The sequence below is a fragment of the Felis catus genome, chromosome B3, assembly GCF_018350175.1.
Source record: "Felis catus isolate Fca126 chromosome B3, F.catus_Fca126_mat1.0, whole genome shotgun sequence".
NCBI lineage: Eukaryota > Metazoa > Chordata > Mammalia > Carnivora > Felidae > Felis > Felis catus.
In genome coordinates this window covers 21,164,203-21,188,073 of record NC_058373.1, presented here as the reverse complement: position 1 = coordinate 21,188,073, position 23,871 = coordinate 21,164,203, and the positions used below count along the sequence as shown (strand labels likewise).

General features: G+C 48.0%; 1 protein-coding gene across 7 annotated transcripts in view; it reads left to right on the top strand.

Moving 5' to 3' along the window:
* Nucleotides 1-23,871, top strand: part of APBA2 (amyloid beta precursor protein binding family A member 2) — a 283,086-nt gene that overhangs the window by 25,346 nt on the left and 233,869 nt on the right. For 2 of the 7 annotated variants that reach the window (XM_045058914.1, XM_045058912.1), the window contains one exon: nt 21,800-21,906. The exons of 2 other annotated variants lie outside the window; for them this stretch is intronic. The gene's annotated coding sequence lies outside the window, so the exon portion shown is untranslated. Of the gene's footprint in view, nt 1-21,799; nt 21,907-23,871 lie in introns of those variants that run through there. 3 more of the 7 variants (XM_023255004.2, XM_023255002.2, XM_045058913.1) reach the window with 2 other exon arrangements.

Here is a 23,871-nt window from a genome sequence, read left to right as displayed (position 1 = left end):
ACACTTACCTCTCATTTTTTTGGCACTAGCCATTCTGACAGGTGCAGGGTAATATCACACTGTAGTTTTGATTTGCATTTCCCTGATGATAAGTGATGTTGAGCACCTTTTCTTGTGTCTGTTGGTCATCTGTAGGTCTTCATTGGAAAAATGTCTGTTCAGGTCCTCTGCCCATTTTTAAATCAGTTTATTATTTTTTTTTGCTGAGTTGTGTGAGTTCCTTATATGCTTAGGATTTCATTCCTTTTTAAGGCTGAGTGATGTTCCTTTGTAAGTATACATCGCATTTTGTTTATCCATTTTTCCATCAGACATCAACGGTATCTCACATAGTAGAAAGAATGAAGCAACAAGCGAGGACTAGGTAATTGGTCTCAGCTACTCACACCCTCTGCTGTCAAAGAGTCAGGAGGCACTGGCTTGGCTGAAGTGGTATTTGCTCACTCCTGCCCCCTAGCAGACAAACACGGTATCCCTGTAGGCATCTGAGCCTGGTTCTGAGTGCAGGCAATGCACATGTGATAGGAGTCCGTTCCTGTTCACAGTGATCAGCAGGGACATACCAAGTTAATGCCAGCTCCTATCTAGGGCTTTTAAAGGTTTTGGGGTTTTTTGTTTGTTTGTTTGTTTGTTTTGGTTTTTGAAAAGAGCCTGTATTCATCCTGAAGGCTGCAGGATGCTTATCTGTTCCCAGAATTGGGTGGGAGTTTCTTGGAAGGATGTGTTTCTCCCAGAGCTCCCACCACAGATGGGAACTCCCATTGTGTGTTCTATAGTAGGTACTATGATCATGGTCAGTTGCACCAGAGTGTGGGAGGTCCTTCAAATGTCAGCTCTCATATAAAGATGTCAGTACATCTTATCTAAAGTCAATAATATATTCAGAATATATATTATTGTATCTATTTTATTTCATTTTTAAAAAGTATTTATTTTGTGAGAGAGATAGAGAGTGAGTAGGGGAAGGGCAGAGAGAGAGGGAGACAGAGAATCCCAAGCAGGTTCCACACTGTCAGTGCAGAGCCTGTGAGATCATGACCTGAGCTGAAATCAGGAGTTGGATGCTCGACCAGCTGAACCACCCAGGTGCCCCTTATTGTGTCTGTTTTATTTTTTTAATGTTTATTTATTTAGTTTTTGAGAGGGAAGGGCACTGGAAGAGAGAGAGAGAGAGAGAGAGAGAGAGAGAGAGAGAGAGAGAGAGAGAGAGAGAGAATCTTAAGCAGGCTCCATGTTCAGCACAGAGCCAAATGTGGGGCTCAATCCCACAAACTGTGAGATTGTGACCTGAGCCAAAATCAAGAGTCAGATGCTCAACCTATTAAGCCACCCACGTGCCTCTTGTGTCTATTTTAAAACAGAGTTTAAAACCATTATCTGGAGGGGTGGAAACAGCTACCAGGAGAATTAGAATCAGAAATGATGAAGAAGATTGGCCATGGAGTGGGGAAGTCTGGGTCAGGGAATGTGGCTTTTCTTTATAAGCCCTTTCCTCATTTGATTGTTTAGTCTGAGTGAAAGAATCATGTCATTTCTTTAGAGCCTTGCAGCAGCCTGAGACTGACCGATCTGCCTGCTTACCTGGTAAGGCTGAGACAGAGGTGTCTGTCTGCAGGTGGGTAGGGCGGGGACGGCGGCCACAGCATAACGTGCCCAACAGCAGAAGGCAGGAAATGAGAAGTGCTCAGTGATTGGTGGGGTAATAGTATCTGGCACAGTAATTCCTGATGAAGTTAATGGTGAGCAATAAATTAACGTCCTGCCCTAGCTGGATGTTACTTGCATCTTGACAGCAACCTTTATTGTCCTGTGTCAGAGGAACGAGGATTGGAGCATTTCTAGTCCATGAAGGGGGTTGGTGAAGGAGTTTTCAATCTGTGGCACCTAGACTGTGCTTAAAGCCTCCATGTCATGCCCAACAGGGTTAGTTGGGAAAGAAAGTTTCTACTGTCTTCTTTTTTTAGTAGACTATTTTTAGAGAAGTTGTAAGTTCACAGCAAAATTGAGGGCAAAGTAAAGAGATTTCCCATATCCCTTCTGTCCCCACATATGCACAGCTTCCCCATTATCAACATCCCCACCAAAGTGGTACATTAGTTATAATTGGTGAACCTACACTGTCACATCATTATCACCCACAGCCCATAGATCACATTAGGAGTCACTTGGTTGTATATTCTGTGGGTTTGGATAAATGTATAATGATGTGTGTCTGCCATTAGAGTATCGTACAGCCCAACAGACTTAGTTTTATCACCCTAAAAGTCTCCTATGTTCTTATTCATACATCCTCATACCCCAGAGACTCATGGCGACCCTGATCTTTCTACTGTCTCTATAGTTTTGCCTTTTACGCAATGTCATGTAATTGGAATCATCCAGTAAGTAGCCTTTTCAGCTTGGCTTCTTTCACTTTGTAGTATGCATTTAAAGTTCCTCCATGTCTGTGCATGGCTTGATCACTCATTTCTTTTTAGTGCTGAATAATATTCCATAGCCTGGGTGTACCACAGTTTCTCTGTTCATGTACCAAAGGACATCATGTTGCTTCCAAATTTAGCAGTTATGAAGAAAACTTCTATAAATATTCATGTGCAGGTTTTTGTGTGGTCATGCATTTTCAACTCTTTTGGGTTAAAATACCAAAGATTGCAATTGCTGGACCGTATGGTAAGAGTAGTATGCTTATTTTTGTTAAGAAACTGTCACACACACAAAAAGAGAAACTGTCAAACTGTCTTCCAAATTGGCTGTCCCATTTTGCGGTCCCATTTTGTGGTCCCACCAGCAATGAATGAGAGTTCCATTCTTGCCAGCATTTGGTGTTGTCAGTGTTCCACATTTTGGCTATTCTAATAGTTGTATAGTGGTATCTCACTGTTTTTTTGTTTTTTGTTTTTAATGTTGATTTATTTTTGAGAGAGAAAGAGAGACAGAGCATGAGCGGGAGAGGAGCAGAGAGAGAGGGAGACACAGAATCCAAAGCAGGCTCCAGGCTCTAAGCTGTCAGCACAGAGCCCAACACGGGACTTGAACTCATGAGCCATGAGATGATGACCTGAGCCAAAGTCAGACGCCTAACCGACTGAGCCCCCCAGGTGCCCCTCACTGTTGTTTTAATATATTTCTCTGATGACATATGATGTGGAGGATTTTTTAATATGCATATTGACCATCTTTATATCTCCTTTGGTGAGGTGTCTGTTCACACGTTTGGCCCATTTTATAGTTGGAGTGTTTGTTTTCTTATTGTTTAATTTTAAGTGTTCTTTTATATTTTGGATAACAGGCTTTTATCAGATATGTCTTTTGTAAATATTTTTTCTCAGTCTTTGGCTGGTCTTTCATTCTTTTGACAGTGTCCATTCAATTTGAATGGAGTTCAGCTTATTAATTCTTTCTTTTATGGCTTTTGCCTTTGGTGTTGTATATAAAAGAAGTCATTGCCAAACACAAGGTCATCTAGATCTAGATTTTCTCCTATGTTCTCTTCTTAGAGTCTTGTAGTTTTGTGTTTGTCATTTAGGGCTGTGACCCATTTTGAATTAATTTTTATGAAAGATCTGAAGTCTGTGTTAGGATTCATATTTTTGCAAGTGGATGTCCAGTTCTAGTGCCATTTGTAGAAATGACTCTTGTATTTGCCTTTGACTTTTTTGTCGAAAATCAATTGATAATTATTATGTAGACCTACTTCTGGTCTTCCTAGTCTATTCTATTGATCTTTTTGTCTATTCTTTTCACCAATACTATACTGCCTTGATTACTGTAGCTTTATAGTAAGTCATGAAGTCTGGAAATATCAGCCCTCCAACTTTGTTCTTTTTAATAATGTGTGTGCCCACCATTTTCTCTTAGAACACTTGTCCCATCGCACTGCAGTGATTTGCTTTTATAGATGTCAAAACCATGGCTGGTTTCAAGAACATCAAAACCATGACTGGTTTCAATAACATCATCTTTGGAAATCCTACATAGCAATGAACCGGTTTTTATCTTTTAATTTTTGTTATGTAGCTGTATCTATTTGAAATTTTAGTTTTGTATCAGTTCTGTTTAGTAGTATATCTGCTTTAGAGATAGTTTGTGTTCTATTCCTTGGGCTTGATATGAAATTATTTAAAAACTAGGATATTTTGAATTTCTAGGATCATAAAGTCGTGATTTTTGGGGCATGTCCCAATTTCTTAAATGTGATTCTTTTCCAAAAACAAGGATCACTATATGAATAACTTACATTTTCTGATTTTCCAATAAGAGCAATGCTTCTGGTTATAAATGTTAAATTTCTTCTAGGCTTTGCAGTAAGAAACGTTGATTAATTGTGTTAAAAGAAAAAACAACCATAGGAAGATGTGATTTTGATTTTGACTTCATATAAATACCTTCTGGAACAGAAGGTTCTCTGTTCATGGGTTCTGCATTTTTGATTTGGAAACTATGGTGCGCTGAGGTCTGGTTACGAGGGAAGAGCCTGTGAGTGAATGGTTTGAATTCTGCTGGCTGCTTTCCTGCTCTTTATCTAGGGAGACTGGATCCCAGAGAAGGACAATAGCAATTAGGCCTTGTCGGGAAAAAAGAACACAGCCACCAGCGCTGGACCATTTTGCTTCCCCTGAACAAATAAGATAGTGTTATGCTGGCGTTTGGGGTTTGCACAGGACTGTGTGGCTGTGGCTTGTCTGCTGGCCTGCTTGGTGGAGATAAGATGCCTGGACCTATGCTGGGGTCAGGGAGGGGGTTTCATTCAGTGCACTTCCCTGCATTTCATTTACAGTTTTGGGGCTGATGATATTCACTCATTCTGTCAGGGGCTGTGTATGGGTTCTCTCTCTTCAATTTAGTAGAGCTTTTAAATCAAAATACATTGTGCTTAAGCTATCCAGAAACGTTTCACATTAAAAAACAAACAAAAGGTAGCTGTCGTGGTGACCCCCTCACCCACCCCCACACCATAGCCCTGTGGACAGTCCCCTGGACTGTTCCCAGCCCAGCTGAAAGTGTTTCTGATTCTCCGTAGAAAGGGAGCTGTAACAGTGCAGATTATAGATGCATGTTAGCTTTAGTGATGGCAGGATGGAAATAGATGCTTCCTTGTTATTGCCATTCCAAGTACAATAATGAAGCTGCATATTTGCAGCTAGCGCTGAAGCCAGACGTCACTAGAGTAATTTGGATTAGTAGGAAGTTGGAACATACTGTTTTAAAAGAGATTTCAAGAGCGTCATCTTTGGAAATCCTATATAGCTATGAAGTGATTTTTTTTTCTTTTTTCAATCCTACTTTACATAGCTGTATCTGTTGGAATTTGTCATTCCATATCCGTTCTAATAGTGTATTTGCTGAAGCTATTTTGAATTCTGTTAAATGGGCTTGTTATTAAATTATGTTAAATACTTTTTTTGCCACTCGGAAGACATGGGGGTATTTCTAGCATTCGTATTTGGGTCATGGAGATGCCACTTTGCATCATTTTGTCACATGTAAGAGCCAGGCTATTTCAAGGAAAGGCCAGAAGAGAGACTTTTTATTTCTGAGGATATACTCTGGACTAGGAAGCATGGGTTATTCAAAGATTTGCCCTCTTATGCTTTGAAGTCTGAAATGGAGAAACTGGGGCCTCAGGGACATGGAGATTTAGAATCTGTGATTAGGCTTTTGCCTTCATTCAGGACTGGCTTTTTTTTTTTTTTTTTTTTTTCCAGGAGCCACATGGAGCTCTAGACAGGCTGTTAAGATGATGCATGCCCCGAATGCAAAGCCCCGAATTCCAGGCTGCTGGTCACTTAACTGGGCAGGAGCGGAGTGAGGAGGCTGGATGGCTGGTTGGTGGGAGGCTAAAACTCGGCACCCTCCCGGGGCTGTCCCTCTTTACTCTTCAGATTCTCTGGAAACAAAAGAAGAGCTGGCCTCATTTCTTCTAGGCACTCTTATGCAGTTATCGGGAAATCCTTTCAAGCTGCAAGGATGTCGGAGGGCAGGCCCCTGGCCCTAATGCTTCCTGATTTTTATCCTTTGTTCCCTGGGCCTTTTACTTGAAGATATCTTGTGTGTGTGTTTACTTTAAAAATACACCTTTAAAAACTTGCAAGGAAAAGATTTCAAAGACACATCACATCCATCCATTTATCCACTCATTCATCATTCGGCAAATACTTATTGAACATCTACTGCCAAGCACCGCGGTGGGCCAGCCGAGGGCTTCCTTGTTGCATGGAGCCTTGCATTCTAATATTTCCCACATCAGCACTGTCTGGGGCAAGGACTTTTGAGTTTTTTCACATATAAAGCAGAACACCTCCGCACCACAGCGTGCGTGTGTTAACATACAAGGCCTGAGTGCAAGAACTTCTGGACAGTTGGAGGCGGGCTTGGGGCAGCCTGCTCAGTGACTGACTTTAAAACAGGTGGACCCACCCCTCCTAATATGCCCTAATATGCCCCTCCTAAATGCCATCCCTGCCATTTGTGTGTGACACCAACACCTTCACATCTGTTAGTTGCTTTGTCTTCACAGTAGCCCACGGGGTTGGCAGGAGAGCAGGTTGAGGCTGGGGTCTCAGCAGTGGCCCTTGCCCAGTGCGCGCTGGGTCAGGTGACGGAGTTACGGAAGCAGATGGGAGAGGGCATCTCCCACCACGTGTGGCTCGCAGTCTTTACAACTTTAGCAGTTATCAAAAGTTTGGAAGAAGTTCCATTAGTTGTGGCATAAAATCACTTTGTCTTGGATGTCTTGGATAACTGTGCTAGCCACGTGGTATTCCTTTCTCCTTGTGGAAGTCCTTGAGGAGAGAAACTTTATTTATTTTTAAAGTTTATTTATTTATTTTGAGAGAGAGAGACAGAGGGAGAGAGAGAGAGAGATAGAGAGCAAGAGCAGGGGGGAGGGGCAGAGAGAGAGAAGCCCAAGCAGGCTCCATTCTGTCTGAGTGGAGCCCGATGCGGGGCTCCATCCCATGAACCGTGAGATCATGACCTGAACCAAAATCCAGAGTCAGATACTTCACTGACTGAGCCACCCAGGTGCCCTGAGGAGAGAAACACTTTAGAAGAAACTTGGTTTTTAGAAAATATTCTAGGTTTCCATTGTGTCTGGTCTGAGAATTACTTCTTGGCTTTTTAATGATGTGAGAGTACCTCCTAACAGCGGGGTTGGAAGAGAGTCTCCTTGCTGCCCTTCTGGGTGTCAGTGCCTGGGATGGTGCAGATGAGACGGGGTGAATCTGGCAGTCTGCCCACAGCATCCAGGGCCTCCGCACCCTGGGAAATTGGCTCTCTTCCACGCATGGTCTGTATGAGAATTTAATTAAAAAAAATTTTTTTTTAAAGTTTATTTATTTTTGAGACAGAGAGAGACAGAGCATGAACGGGGGAGGGTCAGAGAGAGGGAGACACAGAATCTGAAACAGGCTCCAGGCTCTGAGCGGTGAGCACAGAGCCTGACGCGGGGCTCGAACTCACAGACCGCAAGATCATGCCCTGAGCCGAAGTCGGACGCTCAACCGACTGAGCCACCCAGGCACCCTGAGAATTTAATTTTTATTAGGTGGCTTTAAAAGGGAAGATCTGTACACAGGAAGATACGTATGTTTGCTTTTGAGCCTAGGAAGGATTCGACATTGCAGCAGAAGTTTGAAGCAGGTTGGGGTTTTGGGGCCATGTTGCAGCAAAGTCTCTTTTTTGGATGCTTTTGTTGTGCCGTGGACGCCCGCGAGGCCCGCGCTGCACCGTGGGAGCAGATACGCTGCCCAGATTTCAGAAGGGTGGCTGTTTTGACAAGCTGCTCGTGTTCCCCGGGGCACTTTCAGGGACTCTGCATGTCTGCCACCTGCTCCTCCTTGTGGCCCAGTCCCCCTCACGGGGCTCTCCCTTTGAGCTTATCCCCGACCTCCCCCTCCCTAGAGAAGGTTAAAGAAAAGAAGCATCCAGAGCACTTGGGGTCTGCCCTTCGTGAGTGCTGTTTTGGGAGAAGGAGATGCTTCTCGTTCTCTCCACCTAGAGGCTCAGCACCACAGCCTGATGCCCGAGCTGTTGGGGTTGTCATGGTGTGGGGTAGGGGAGGGGCTGCCGCTCTGCACCCCCTGGCCCTGAACCCTGCCCAGGCACAGCAGGTCACTGTGGTGTGTCCCAGGCTGCCGGCCTGCCTGTCTTCCCCAGTCCTCCACACACAGCAGCCGCACCACCCAGCACATATGTATAAGCCCACACCATCCGTGCACACCACAGACACCACACATACACATTGCACACACACCCGGCACACACAACGTACACATTCCTACACACACACACACACACACACACACACACACCACCCATGCTCGTGCACACTCCCATGTCCACCCCCCTCATACGCACATGCACCACCCACCACACACATCCACACACCCCTGACACACTTGTGCCTAAACTGCTCAGTGAATGGAACTGAATTCCTTACCTTCCCCCGCCCAGATTAATACTACAGCATCACCCACTGTTCTGGCCTAGAGCATCTTAGTCCCCAGGGTCCCCCAGCCCTTGTTTTATTTCTCTCTTGGGCCACGGCCTCCTCGTGTGTTTTTGTCATCTCTGGGCTCACCCTGTGATGTGTGTGGATGTTCTGATCAATTGGGAGGGTTGCATCTCTGTGCCAGGGGTTGCCTTTCTGAAGAGACTCCGACTCCCCTCCACCCTTTCCTGATGTTCAGGAGCAGTGGCTTCTGCGTGGGAAGCTCCACTTGCTCTCTTCCCGTCGATCCTTCCCCTTCCCCTTGGTCATTTTTCTTACTGCAGACAGCTCCCCGACTATAATATGAAATCCTGGAAGGCGTGGGCTGTGGGTGTCATTACAGTGCTGGGGAATAATAAATGTATTTGGGCAAAAGACCCAACAAGTACACACATACTTAATAAATTAAAAGTGAACACCCCCTTAGCCTCCCTCCCGTACTTCTACTCCCTTCCCCAGAGGAAACTGCTGACAAGCGTTCTGCCCTTTCTGGTCTGTTCTGGACGCCTTTGCACCCATACATGAACTTGCAGATACGTGTACTTTTTCTGGCTGGTTTGATGGATCTCTAACTGGGATCTGTACACAGACGCTCAGCCTCCAGCTATCTTTCCGCTTTTCACTCAACAGTAGACCTTAAGATTTCTCCCTGTCAGTATGTACTGGTCTGTACTCTTGTAGAAAAAATGCCTCAGAGTATTCCAGTGTGTGGACTCTGCCATAATTTATTTAACTGCTCTCCTATTTATGGGTACTTAGGTTGTTTCCTAAGTTTTTTAAAAAGATGGCTGCAATGAAAAACCCTCATACAGACATCATTTCAGATCTGTGTGAGTCCTCCTGGAAATGGCGTTGTTGCATGAAAGGATGTGCATATTTAAGTTTCTGAAAAGAGAGTGCTGAAATGCTTTTCTGAAAGGCTTCATTGGGACTCCTAAAGAAATAATTTTTTTTTTTTAAAAAGAGAAAGCCGGCAAAAAAGGTCATTCACCCCCAACAGCCAAATAAAGAGAGAATACTCCCTCAGGCCATGAACTCGGAAATGCAGCAGCTTGGGAGAGGCCAAGGACGCAGGCTAAGGTTTTTCGTGTTTTCTAAGGCTCCTTTGCTGTCTCCACACTTGCTGCCCACCACCCCTCCCCCCACCCTACAAAAACCAGTCTGGGGGTGGGGAAGAAGGTGAATAACTGAAACCCTGAGAACTTACTAACATTCCTCAATTTGGGGAGCAGGAGGCTGTGGTGGCTGGCTTTGGGGAGGATGTTCCTGGAGCCTAATGGCTCTCAGCAAAGTCAGGGGAAACCTGGCCTCCTGTAGGGCTGCTTCCTAGGGTCTGTTTGCACTGCATTCTGGGAGAATCCCTAAACCTCATCTTCCAGTTTACCCATTAGCTCCTCAGTGGTATCTATTCTTACATTTAGCTCTCAATCAGCCATTATATTTAAAAAAGTTAGCAGGATTAATGCTTTTCAGCAGTTTTAGGCTTTACAGAAAAAACTGAGCAGAAAGTTCAGAGTTTCCTTTTGCCTCCTCACTCTCAAATGCCTGCTTTCCCCTATTATTCACATACAGTCTTAATATGGCATATTAGTTAACGATCGATGAGCCAATACTGATATATTATTGTTACTATAAATTAGGGGAAGGCTCACTCTTTGTGTTGTGCATTCATGGGTTTTGACAAATGTTTTGACTCAACTAGTTGTGTACTTGTTTTGGGACTAGCCTTTTGTGATAGCCTTTTTTTTTTCTTTTTTAAGTTTGTTAATTTTGAGAAAGAGACTGAGAGAATGTGTATGAGTTGGGGGAAGGGCAGAGAGAGAATCTTAAGCAGGTTCTGTGTTGTCAGCATGGAGCCTGAAGTAGGGCTTGAACTCATGAACTGTCAGTTCATGACCTGAGCTGAAATCAAGAGTCAGAAGCTTACCTGACTGAGCCAACCAGGCGCCCCTTGTGATAACCCATTGAGTATTTGCTTTCTGTGGCGTGGGGGAGGGCCGGGGTGCTGCGGTGCTGGCTTGTGTCTGAGGACTGGTGCTCCTGTGGTGGCCTGGTCCCCCGACTCCTCAATTCTTATCCCATGTCCACTTGCGTCCACCTGTCCCAGCACAGCTGCCCACCGCTTATGGACCATTGTGGGGCAAAGAGGGGCTGGCGACTTGGCTGCCCTAATTGGTCCCCAACTACTCAGCCTAAATAACAATAATAATAATCACTGGGAGCCTCTGTGAGATTCTGAACTGGCAGCAAGGTGAGGCAAGGTGGCCTTGCAAGGAAGCACTCCTTCCGCCCCTCCCCCCCCCCATGCTCCTCTTCATCAGTTTTTGTTCCTTATTCCCTCTTGGATTCTGTGTTGTTTGTCTTGTAATGTTCTGGCAAGATGTAGGATTTTAAAGGAATATCGGGGTGGGGATGGGTGTGCGTGGGGGGTGGGGATGCGGGGCCTGTGCAGGAGCCAGTCTTTGGAGGCAGGAATCAGGGTGGCCGCTGCCCGGCCTTGTTGTCCCTATAGTGGGTGGAGAGTGGGCAGCAGTGTGGTGTACTGTGGGGGCTGATGCCATGGTACAGCCAGGAGACACACAGGCCCCTGTTCTGCTGCTGTGGCCTCACGTGTGCCCAAGGAAGTCTGTGTTCCTGTCCCTGCTGGCTCATGGGGAGGATGTGAATATAGATGAAGGTGGGATGGGATTTGAGGTCTCTTCCATATGAGTACCGATACCTTTCTTTGTTAGAACAGGAAATAGCCTGGATGTGGGTGTCTCAATTGGAACAGGCTGTTTTCCCACAGTCCTACAGGGGAGGTTTCCCTAACGGCATCCTTCCAACTGTGACCATTCATAAGGCAGAGCCTGTGTCCCCCTCTGTGTGCTTGGTGGGGATGTGGCCCTCCTCCCCAGCAGGCCTGGCTCTATAGGCCTCACAAGCCCTTGTAGCTGGAGGCTTGAGTGGGGAAGGCAGTTTCCCCTCAAGTCACAGATGGGAGCTGTGTTTCCAGGTCCTACCTCTGGGGCCTTTGCTCACCCCCAGCCTGTGCCTGGCACATAGGAGGTATTGATGAGTGAGCTGGTCCCAAACATGGTGTGGGGCTGGTAGGCAAGCTATAGCTGAAGTCCTCAGACCCTGGTTGAAGTGGCCACTCTGCCCACCTGGCCATGGGTCTCCCTGAGCATCAGTCTGTGTGTGTCCTGGGGACAGTCCTGTCATTGAATCAACATCCAAGGGGCTGCCATTGAGCACTTCTGTAGGTGCTGTAGGTAGGGGAGTATTTCATAGACTACAGCAGGTGGGAATTGAGGGGTGTCCACCCCAGCAGATGAGGTGGATCAGGATGGGTGCAGGACAGGACAAGGGATGCAGCCTCGGAGTGAGTGGGACACCATGGAGGTCAGGCCGGATGTGTCTGAGGAACAGCAGAGAGCCTGTGAGGCAGGGGCAGAGCAAGTGACTGGGTGGAAAGCCAGAGGGTGTGGATGCGGGAGAGGAAGTTTTCTCCGCCATCGTGAGAGCTTTTACTCTGAGTGGCAGTGGGCTGTTGGAGGAAGAAAGAGGTTGAGAAGAGGAACATGTGATCTGACTTATGATTTAAAAAGCTTTATAACAGCTTTATTGAGATATAATTCCCATACTGTAAAATTCACTCCTTTAAAGTATACAGTGCAGAGTTTTTTAATATGCTCACAGCGTTATGCAACCACCACCACCCTGTAATCCTGGAACATTCCCATCACCCATACCCTTCAGTAGGCACCCCCCATTTCCCCTTCCCTATTACAATGCCTTTGATTTCTTTTTGTTTTAATTTTTATTTAAAAACATTTTTTTAATGTTTATTTTTGAGAGAGACAGAGAGAGACAAAGACAGAGTGTGAGTGGTGGAAGGGCAGAGAGAGAGGGAGACATAGAATCTGAAGCAGGCTCCAGGCTCTGAGCTGTCAACACAGAGCCCGATGAGGGACTCAAACTCACAAACTGTGAGATCGTGACCTGAGCCAAAGTTGGACGCTTAACTGACTGAGCTACCCAGGCACCCCTCTACCCCCCCTTTTTTTGATTTCTTTAAGTGAACATTTTATTGAGGTGTACCCACCATAAGGGCATGCGCACACATCCTGGATTGAATGTTTGTGTCCCCCCAAATTCATCATGGAAATAAATACCCAGTCCCCATATCAGGAGGGAGGCCTTTGTGGGTGATTCGGTCATGAGGGTGGGGTCCTCATGATGGGACTGGTGCCCTTATAAGAAGAGGCCAGACAGCTCTGTGAGGATATCCACTACGTGAGGACATAGCAAAAAGTTGGTGCCCTACAGCCCAGAAGGGGACTCTCACTAGACCCTGACCGTGCTGGCACCTTGATCTCAGGCTTCCAGCCTCCAAAACTGTGAGAAATAAATTTGTGTGGCTAAGCCACCCAGTCCGTAGTACTTTGTTTTAGTAGCCCAAGCTTAACTGAGACACTATGTAGTTCCTCTGTGTTGTGTTTCAGGACCACCCTGGCCGCTAAGGTAGGGTGCTATATAGAGTGAGGGTTGCAGCAGGCAGCCCTGTTAGGAGGCACAAGATCATGGAGGCCATGGCTGGGGAGGGTGGTGGGGAGGACCAGAGGAGGTAGAGCTCTGGAGGCACCTGAAGCTCAAGCCAGTACTGGGCACTTGTGAGAGAGGAGTCAAGGGTGTCCCCAACTGGGCAATGAGTTGTAATCACCTGGGAGTGGGGGAGGCTGTGGGTGGAGCTGGATCTTTTGCAGGGAAAGTTTGGCCCACCTTGGACATGCTGAGGTCAAGATGGCTGTTAGACACGCATTGGAGGTCCTGAGAGGTGGATGGCCGGTGTGGACTTCCAGAGAACTCAGCTGGAGTTACACACGAGGGAGTGCTCAGCTTAGATGGGTCTCAGTCCATGGTCCTGTACTTGGTGTCTGCACATCCATCAAAGGACAGCCCACCCAGCCACAGCTGTAGACTATTGAAGTCATGGCAGGCCTGGGGTGCAGTTCAGGGGCATCAGCTTCCTGTGGCAGGTGTGGTGACCCAACCAGAAGTTGAGGGAGCTGTTTGGGGGCTTAGCACCTATTTCTAGTTTTTACTTATCTGGGGATCCAGTCAGGTGCCAGATTCTCCTCAAATTTCCTCCCAATTCAGATCCATCAAATTAAGAATACCTCATATAGTAGGCAAAAAATTTAGTCCATTTGGAGAATTTTTACACAATTAGTGGGATTTCCATCATCTCACTTACCCTGTTTGATCATATTGAGATTTTTGTGACAGTCAAAGAGAAGTGTCCTTTTGGCATAAAACAAAATGATAACACTCTCAAAAGTTGGCAAAGTACAACAGTATACCTACAAGTGCTTCAGCGCGGCCACATCATCATATCTTGCATTGGATGCTATGTGTCTGATGCCCAGATGGAAGGCAGCACAGTGGTCATAAGAAAAGAGAGGGTTTCAGAATGTGGTCACCCCAGGGTTGGGCCCCGAGAAGTCAGTGCGCCCCGACTTCTCCTGGAACTTAGCCTTACCACCCGGAGCAAGTGACTTAGTTGCCCTTCCTTAGCTTCTGCTGGCCTGGTCTGCAGGATAAGAATAGAATTCCCTCAGGGCTATTGTGCTGACTCCCTGGGGGTGAAGCTCCAGACTCACTGGCTTTCTTCCTGCTGGGCAGATGGACCTGGAGTCTTTCCTGGAAGGCGGGCCTTCCCTGGTGTATTTTGCAGGACAAGGGTCTCCCTGACAAGGACCAGGACCCTCCACTCTGGGCCAGTGGGTTGGATTTGTGTTGATCCTTCTGCCCTAAACCACTGTGTGCCCCTCTGCTCTCTCTGCTGGGGCCTGTGTCTTGCTATCCCTCTCACCCCCGGCACCACTCTGTGAGATACATGGAGCCTGTGGTCACTGCTTTGCAAAGTCACCATTTTAGGGGCACCTGGGTGGCTCAGTCGGTTAAGCGTCTGACTTGGGCTCAGGTCTTGATCTCATGGTTTGTGGGTTCGAGCCCCGCGTCGAACTCTGTGCTGACAGCTCGGAGCCTGGAGCCTGCTTTGGATTGTCTCCCTCTCTTTCTGTCCCTCTACTGCTCATGCTTTATCTCTCTCTCTCTCTCTCTCTCTCTCTCTCTCTCTCTCAAAATAAATAAACATTAAAAACAAAAACAAAGTCACCATTTTGGGTCTTTCACAGTCGATCCTGATTTTTTTTTTTTTTTTGATCCCACTCACTTGACTGGGTGGCCCTGCTGCCTTAGAAGTCTGCATATGGCAGACCTATATGGCCTTATATGGCCATTGTCACATGTAACAGAGCAGAGTACCTTTCCAGGCACAGATGTTTTTAGAACACACCTTGACTCCTACTGTGGCACCATTGAGGTGGGGTGTACCTGTGGGTTTGAAATTTTGTGACGGGGAGTGGACCCCCTTTACCTTTGTCCTGGGCCTGGACTCCACCTGAGAGCACAGCCCTACGCCCCCATGGCTAGTCTTGCAGAAGTGGCCACCCTAGACTTTCCCTGAAGCCAGTGCCCAGCATGGTCCCCCAAAGTTAGGGAGCACCCCTCTGCCTGCCAGCTGTTGGCTGGGGTGGACTCAAGTCCCGTTTACTTATCTGTGCTCTGGGAGACCAGGGCTCTGCAGAGGATTGGAGCATGAGGGCACAGGGTGGTGTCATTTCTCTACCCAGCTTGCCCTTCCTGGGAAAGCAGGACATGGAGGTGCCTGTCTTTGTCTGGGTTTATCTGTTGTGGGTTGTGTCTGGGAGCCCAGCAACAGGGAGTAGGCTCTTGTCATCCAGCCATGGACTCGAGCCAGGACTACTGTTCCAGACCCCCTACTCCACACCATCATAGGAAGAACTTTTTTTTTTTTCAGGAAAATTATGGTGAATCTTGGTGTTTCCCGTCTGCAAAGTGTTCTCTAGAAGACCTTGTGGAGCATGCTCACGTTAGATCAGTAAGGAGAATTCTGGGAGGGTATTGAGGACAGAGCCATTAGATATGTGGACCATTTAATTCTATTTCCTCTCATTATTTTGCTTAAAGTTCTAGTTCCTCTCCATCTTTTCAGGGTGCTTTTCTCGTTTCTCATTTTCCCATGCCCCAGGGCAGCCTCGTATTGAAGGTGTTGCTTTAGAGTGTCACAGTGCTTACTTATCCCTGGCTGATCTTGCTCTGGGCAGTTTGGTGCATGTTAATGTTCTTTCTGAGATGTCTGAGGTCCTCCATGTTCTAGATGGGACAGGAGGGGCTAGGGGAGTTAAATAGTTTGCTGGGATTCTCAGGAAGCAAGCCCAGGGAGTCTGGCTCCAGATGGGCTCTTCACCACCCTGCAACTGCCTCTGGGGGTGCTTGTGGCCAGCCTTGGGTCTGGTCCCTGTGCTCACTGCTACCGGGGTCAAGGCGCAGACTACAGCAAAGCTTGGGATGGGGCGCGGAGGGCCTGTGTTGGCCTCTGAGCCTCGGCTCCTCACCTGCAAAAGGAAAGGGCGGAGCTGGTGCTTCCAGCTCTAGGCTCTAGGTAGCATCCTTTTGGGGCTTATCTGGACCCAAGAAGGGCTTCCTCTTCTTCCTTTTGGGCCGCTTGGTGGTGCTGGAGTCATGTCATTGTCACTGAAGTGGGCAGCAGTGCTGTGTCCCCATCAGCTCTCTGGGCCACTTGGTGCTGGCTGTGGCATATGCATGTCCTGCTTTCTTCCTAGGTGGAGGATGTACTCATTCATTCATTCCATGTGTTTTTATTGAATGTTGGTTGAAAAAATCTGCTTTCATAGAGCTGGCTTTCCAGGGAGGGCAGGCAGGCAATAACCAAGATAAATAAAAGACACATATCAGGTATTAGATGGTGGCAATAGCAATGGAGAAACATAAAGCAGGGGAGGAGGCCGGGGAAGGCTGGTGGATGGTATTGTGGCTTTAAGTAGGGTGGTTAGGGAGAGTAAGGTATGAGCAGCAGCATGGAGGGAGCCATGTGGATAGCCAGGGGCATGGCCCCTGTAAAGGCCCTGGGGTACCATCTGTCTGTTATCTTCAAGGGAAGACCAAGGAGGCCAGGTGGCTGGTGCTGAATGAGCAAGGGCACAGGTATAGAGGGAGAGGTCACGAGGGGTGGTGGAAGGGATGCATGCCAGATTGTGTAAGGTCTCAGAGACTGTGGTGAGGACTTACCACTGGGGATGATCATTTGGTCTGGTGCACCAGGGCTAGATTTGCAGGGGCCAGCATAGAGGCAATGAGATTTTAGGTGCCATACAGCCATACAGGGCATGGGGGCTCAGCCCAGGCATTAGTGGTCATGGGGGAGCAGTGCTGGGAGTCTGTGTTGACTTCAGAGGTAGAGCCAGCATGATTTCCCTGATTAGTGTGAGGGCGAGGGAAGGTAAAGGGCCCAGGATGGCTCTGAGGCTTCAGCCTAAGCAATTAGAAGGAAGTAGCCATCAGCTGAGATGGGAAGGCTTTGGGAGATGTTGAGAACAAGTTCTCCATGTTCTGTCCATCAGCGGACCCATGTTTGGCTTCCCAGACAGACACCTACAGCAGCCCCTGATTTTCTGGTTCTTGGAGGTAGAGGAAATATGAAGGGCTTCTTGGACACTGACTGGGCTGTGTCAGGATACCTGCCAGGGCTGTGTGCCATTTGCTTGAGGGCTGTGAGGAGGATATGGCTGCCCCAGCTGCTGTTTGCCACCTGGAGGCTGGGCTGTGTCTGTGCAGGGCAGAGCCTCAGGGCAGAACCTTCTGGCTTGCATATCTGGGTCCCTGTCCCTGGTCTGTACATTCTCATTTCTGTCTTCTCAGACCTAGGTTTGATCTTTTTTCCTTCTCAGATTTTTTTTTTTGAAGTTGAGGTATAATTAACATACAACATTATATTAGTTTCAGGTATACAGAGCAATGATTTGATGTTTGTATATATTGTGGAATGATCAGCACATTAAGTCTAGTTAACAGCCATCACCACACATGATTACAAAATTATTTTCCTTGTGATGAGAGCTTTTAAGATTTACTCTCTAAGCAACTTTCAAATATGCAATACAATATTATTAACTACGGTCATCATGGTCTCTATCATATTCCCAGGACTTATTTTATAGCTGGGGGTTTGTATCTTTTGACCCACTTCACGCATTTCACCAACCCCCATCCCTCGCTTCTGGCATTCTGTTCTCTGCCAATCTGTTCTCTGCATCTATGAATTCAGGGTTTTTGTTTGTTAGTTTCTGTTTTTTTTAGATTCCACATATAAGCGAGATCATATGGTGTTTGTTTTTCTCTGACTTATTTCACTTAGCATAATGCTGGTAAGGTCCATCCATATTGTTGCAAATGTCAGGATTTCCTGTTTTTAAATGCTTAATTTAATTTAATTTTAATTTTAATTTTTTTGAGACAGAGGGGAGCGAGGGGCAGCGGGGGGGAGGGAGAGAATCTTAAGCAGGCTCCATGCGCAGCGTGGAACCCAACATGGGACTCAATCTCACAACAGTGAGATCATGACCTGAGCCAAAATCAAGAGTCGGATGCTCAACCATCTGAGCCACCCAGGCACCCCCTTTTTAATGGCTCAATAATATTCTACTGTGTGTATATATATACACTTTTTTTACTATGTTTTCTTTATCCATTCATCTGTCAGTGGGCACTTAGGTTGCTTCCATATCTTGGCTATTGTAAATAATGTTGCAATGAACATAAGAGTGCAGATATCTCTTGGGGTTAGTCTTTCATTTTCATCAGATAAATACCCGCTGGTGGAATTGCTGGGTCAAATGGGAGTTTTATTTTTAATTTTTTGAAGAACTTTCACACTGTTTTTCACAGTGGCTCCACCAACATACTTCCCACCAACAGTGCACAAGGGTTCTCTTTTCTCCACATTTTCATCAACTCTTGTTATTTCCTGTCTTTTTGATACTAGCCATTTTGACAGGTGTCAGGTGATATCTCATTCTGGTTTCGAGTTACATTTCTCTGATGATCAGCAATGTGAAGCATTTCATGTACCTGTTGGTCATCTGGGTATTTTCTGTCTCAGATTCTTTAGGGACTGGGTGGAGAAAGGCCTCACCAAGCTCACTTGCGCTGTTGGCCTGGGGGAGGGGACATGGTGGGACCTTCCTCTGACTGAGAGAAGACAATATGCTCTGTGCACAGTGGTCTGTTGAAGTGTGAGCAGGGGCGGGGCAGGAATGGGCAGTCCAGCCACTGCACATAGAGGGCCAGAGGCAAGAAGTGACTCTAGCAGGCTACAAAGGTTAGGGCTGCCCTTGACCCTGGGGACAGGCCTGACCCTGTGAGCTCTGCCTTCCTGCGTTTGGTCATTTTTCTGCTGTCCAGGGGCCCAGTGTCAGGGTGGACCTGGTGGAGCTGGGTGTGACATTGCCAGCATCGTGTCCCTCCCAACAGGCCAGGCAGCTTCCCTGTGCTGGCCCAGCCCTAGCTTGTCTGTTCACAGCAGGGTCACTTCATCCCACCAGTCACCATTCGTTGTAAGGTGGACCAAGCTGGCTGGTTGTCAGGAGCAGAGCACTAGCATTGGCCTGGCATGCCTGTCTACCCCCGTGTCTTCCCGTATTCTTTCTGGGGTTGAAGAGGAGTCATGGAGGGCACCGTTGAACTTTACTCCCAGTCAGTTCGTGACTGGGGGGATATATGAGTTTCTGGAGTGTTTTCTATTTCCTTGTGAACCTTCTTTCTGGGTGAGCCTTGTGAGCCGCTGAGTGTAGGGCAGGGGGGAGTGGGGAGGGGCACAGTGTCACCTGCTTCTTACCAGGGAGGGTCGTCTGCCAGACATTGCAGAAGGCAGAGAGCTGAGGACCCAACCTGAGCACATAGTAGGTTGGCTCCACAGTTGGCTTTTGAATGGAGGGAGATAAGCAACCAAGAAAGACTCTTTGGTTCCCAGGCAGCCTCACCTCCACCTCTGTGGATGGCCTCTGGAGGAGGAGTGTCCCTGAGAAGGTCGTTGTATTTTTAGCCTCAGGGACATGCTGCACATGGCAGCCTATGGCTCATGGCGGTTAGCAGGTTGGTGAAAGGCAGTTTTGTGCAGTGTGGTAATTATGCAGCTCTGGGGGCTGGCATGAGGCTTTCCATACAGAGTGCAGGGCCTGGAGTCATGGAGAGCAGGGGGAAGTCATGAAGGAGCTTTTCTGTGCAGCCTCTTCTGAATGGCTCCATAAACATACCCTTTGGGGGACTTCTCTCCAAGGGACTTTGCAAGTCTGACCCTTACAGGGACCTCTGCATTTCTTCCGGGGACTCGTGGATGAGCCCTTCTCTTCCCAGGTCATCCTGCACCAAACTGACCTGATAACCCCCCTCCACAGTCAGAAACTTCTGGTGGCCTCAGAGCTTGGTGTTGAGTGCTCAGTATGGTTTCAGTGGCATGTTTCACCGCTTCTGCTGTGGCTGGTGTCTGTGACCCCAACCCAGTGCTCCCGTTCAGAGCCCTTTCCCGGTCTTTGTAGCTCCTTGCATTGACCCTCCCCTTTCTTGAAGGCTGTGTTTGAGGCCCGTGTCCTTGGTTTGCTGGCTGCTGTGGCCTCTGTAGTCTGGAGTGCTGCCTTCATGAGGCCAGGTAGGCTCCTAGAGGTAGCAGAGGATATGGTTGAGAATGAAAACTGCAGAAACCGGACAGACTGAGAAGAGTGTGCTTACTACTGAAGTTCAGGGATACCTTTCCCAGTTGGGTTTTGAAGAGTGAATAGAAGTTTGTCAATAAGATTCTGGAGGAACAAAAAAAGGAATGACTCGAACACTGGCAGGAAAGGGGTGAAGCCCCAGTGGCATGGGGCCTTGGGGAATGATGAGGGGAGACTGAAGCAGTGGTCAAGGCTGAGGCCTGGGAGCTGGCTGCTTTGCATGCTGTGGTCAAGTCAATGACCATGTCATGTAGTATCATGCCTCCATGCACCCCATTAGTGTCCCTGGCTGTGGTTGGGGCAGGCACAGGTGTGGTTTGGCCTGGTTGTTACCTGCATGGACAGTGATGCCCTCGTCCATCGGTATTGGAGTGGGCCCATGGTTGGGGGTGGGCTCCATGTTTGGATTTAGGAGGCCTTCAGCTGGATGCCCTGTTTTGTGGACAGGGAACATGGCACCAGCCATCGACATTGAAGATCAAGGAACCTAGGGTGCCTGAGTTGGTTGAGTGTCCAACTCTTGATTTCAGCTCAGGTCATGATCTCACGGTTCGTGAGTTTGAGCCCTGCATCTGGCTCTGTGCTGACAGTGCAGAGCCTAATTAGGATGCTCTCTCCCTCTCTTTCTGCCCCTTTCCTGCTCTCTCTTTCTCTCTCTCAAACAATGGATAAACTAAAAAAAAAAATAAATAAAAAAAAAAAAAGCTTGTAAGTCATGGGGGTCGGTGCCTTCATTTGACATGATAGGGAGACCAAGGTCTTGGTGCTGGAGGTGAGGCCTGATCCCCAATATCTTAGAGCTCCCATCCTCCTCTGAAGTAGGGAAACTGAGGCATGGGTAGGTTCCTTAGTCCTCCCAGGCTGTAAGAGGCAGAGTTAGGATGTCAACCAAGGTGCCTCCGTCGTCCAGCTCCTTGCACAGATCCAGGCAATGGCCCATGCCAGGGTGGCCCTGGTCTGTAGGCTGCAGGCTGGACGCTGCGCCCCCGTGTGTCAGGGAGGAAATGATGTCACTTGCACAGGGGATGACTTGCACTGTGCCCCCACATGTGCATATATAATCACTCTGTCTTTGAAAAGGCTTTGTTCAGTGTATTTTGTAGAACTCCCAGCCATGTATGTCACATACGATTTTAAGATAATGCAGGTGACACAAAGCTCTGTTCTGTGTAGCAAAACGCTACACATTTGTTTTCTTTGGAAAACAAATTGGAAACAGAACTTTGAAGAATGTGCTTCATTTCCTGTTAGAGCAAGTGAAACCTGAAATATTAATGCTATAGGGTTTCCCGTGTCTTCTTCCAAAAGGGTTAGAGAAACACATTCCCCACTCTTTTCTACCGAGGCCCGGCCGCTGGTGGCCTCAAAATCGTTAGCTGTCTGTGCATGCTGACCTTTGGGAATGAGCAGGAGGGCTCACTTGAAAACTTGGAGAGACTCACAATCTATTTGCAGCTCTTTGATTTTCAAAATGTTCAGCTGTTCTGCAGAACCTTGGAGTTCTGATCCCACAGTTCCGAGCCGCCTTTGACGTTTCGGTGCAGGGAGCTGTTAGCCTCTTTTTTTTAAACGTGTGGTCCGTCGCTCAGATAAGAGAGCTGCCATGTGTTCATACATAAGCAGCTTGCTTGCAGCCCATTGATACCCTATTTGTGTTCTCTTGTTTCAGTCTCTGGAAGATTTAAGCTTTGCTGAATCCCGTGTGGGCAAACCAGCCTCTGAGGCCAGGACTGTCCTGCGGATGGCTGAGAGTCCTCTTGGGCCTGGCGACTGCGAGTGAGTAGGACCTCACCACTCACTGGGTGATAGTCACCACTGTGCTGGGCCCCGCCTGCCGTTTCGTATACACCTCGGCTCCCGTGCTGAATGGGAGCTGAGAGAACAGCGTTGTGTCCTGTGGCCCCCACCTCTCTTTAAGAAAAGCTTAAATGCATCTACACTAAAATTTTTCATTGCTTTCTGTTTTTACAAATTTACCTTTATTTTGCAGAAAAAGGCAAGAAGGAGTCCAGGGTGTCCCTAGAGGACCAATGGCCACACAGTAGACTGTTTCCTATGACCCTGCCTGTGTCCCCTATCAGACTCACCAGGGTGCTTTCTGCTGCACTGTGTTCTGCGTGGCACTGTGTTGCCTCCCCAGGCAGCCCCCCTTCCAGTTAGGTGCACATGGGCCAGGGACATCCAAGTGAGTGGCTCTCCCTGGGAGTGCAACAGGGCCAGCAGGATGTGGGCAGGGTCTCCCCGCCCAACCCTGCCCAACTCCAGGCTACTCATCGACCCAGGTGGTTGACCTGAGGTCCTGCCATTAGGGGCTCTCTCCAGGGTCACCAGGTGGGGGCAGGGCAGCTTGGGGACTGGGGGCCACTGTGGAAAGTCTCCCCAAGTGGATGGAGCCGGGCACTCAGGCTGTGACTGAGTGTGTCTGTGATACACAGCCTGTGATAAGGCTGTGTCTGAGGGTGTCAACCTGTTGGCAGTGAGAGCCGCAAGCCTGTGTTAGCTATCTAGGGCTGCTGTGACAAAGTACCACAGACTGGGTGGCTTAAACAACAGAAGCTTATTTTCTCACGGTTCTGGAGTCCAAAATCAAGGTGTTGGCAGGGATGGCTCCTTCTGGGGACTGCGAGGGGGAGTCTGTTGCAGGCCTCTCTCCAGCTCTCGTAGTTTGCTGACAGTCTCTGGCCTTCCTTGACTTGTGCTGCTATAATTGTAACCCCCACATAGCTTTCTCCTTGCGTCGTTATCTCTGTGTCCAAAATTCCCCTTTTTATTTTTTTTTTAAAGTTTATTTATTTATTTTGAGAGAGAGTGAGCAAGTGGGGGAAGGGAAGAGAGAGAGAGAGAGGGAGACGGAGGGAGAGAATACCAAGCAGGCTCCACACTGTCAGTGCAGAGCCTGACGCAGGACTCGAACTCACGAACTGTGAGATCATGACCTGAGCTGAGACCACAAGTCAGACACTTAACCCACCGAGCACCTAGGTGCCCCCCAATTTCCCCCTTTTAAAAGGACACCACTCAAAATGGATTAGGGCCCACTCCAATGACCTCATCTTCATGATCACCTGCAGAGACCTTGTTTCCAATTAGGGTTTCATGCACAGCTACTGAGGGTTAGGACTTGAATATTGCCTCGGGGGCCATAATTCAACCCATAGCAAGTCCCCTCCCAGGACAGGGACCATCTTCCAGGTGACTGTGGGGTCTGGTCAGTGGAGCGGCCCAGCTTGTCCTGCAAAGGGGAGGGGACATCAACAGCTGTGTAATCATCCCACATGAGACCTTTTCCTAGCAGGGTCCCCAAGTGCAGCATACAGCCAGCCACAGCTTCCAGCCCACGTCACGTCCTTCAGTGGCCAGTCAGCCTGGCCTTCCGGCTCCCTGTTTTTATACAGCACCTTCGTTGGCTCCCATTCGGCCCTCCCCCCAAAGCCTTGCTGTGCTTCACTCTCCACCATCTGGTCCCTAATCCAGACCCCGCTCAGTGCCAACCCCACTTTACACCGTCTTTCGGGAAACATCCTGACCCACCCCATTATGTCTCCCTCCTGCCTCTCAACCTGGCAGCACGGCAGCTCCTTCAAGTATACGTTGAGAACTTAAAAGCAGTAAGAGCACTATTTGTTCTGTACATAGTGGGCCAGGCACTGTGCTGGGGGAGCCACACAGAGTGACTCCCTGAATGCTCGCTGAAGGCCAGGGAGGAAAGTGAGGTTCTTGCTCACATGCACAGACCTGGAA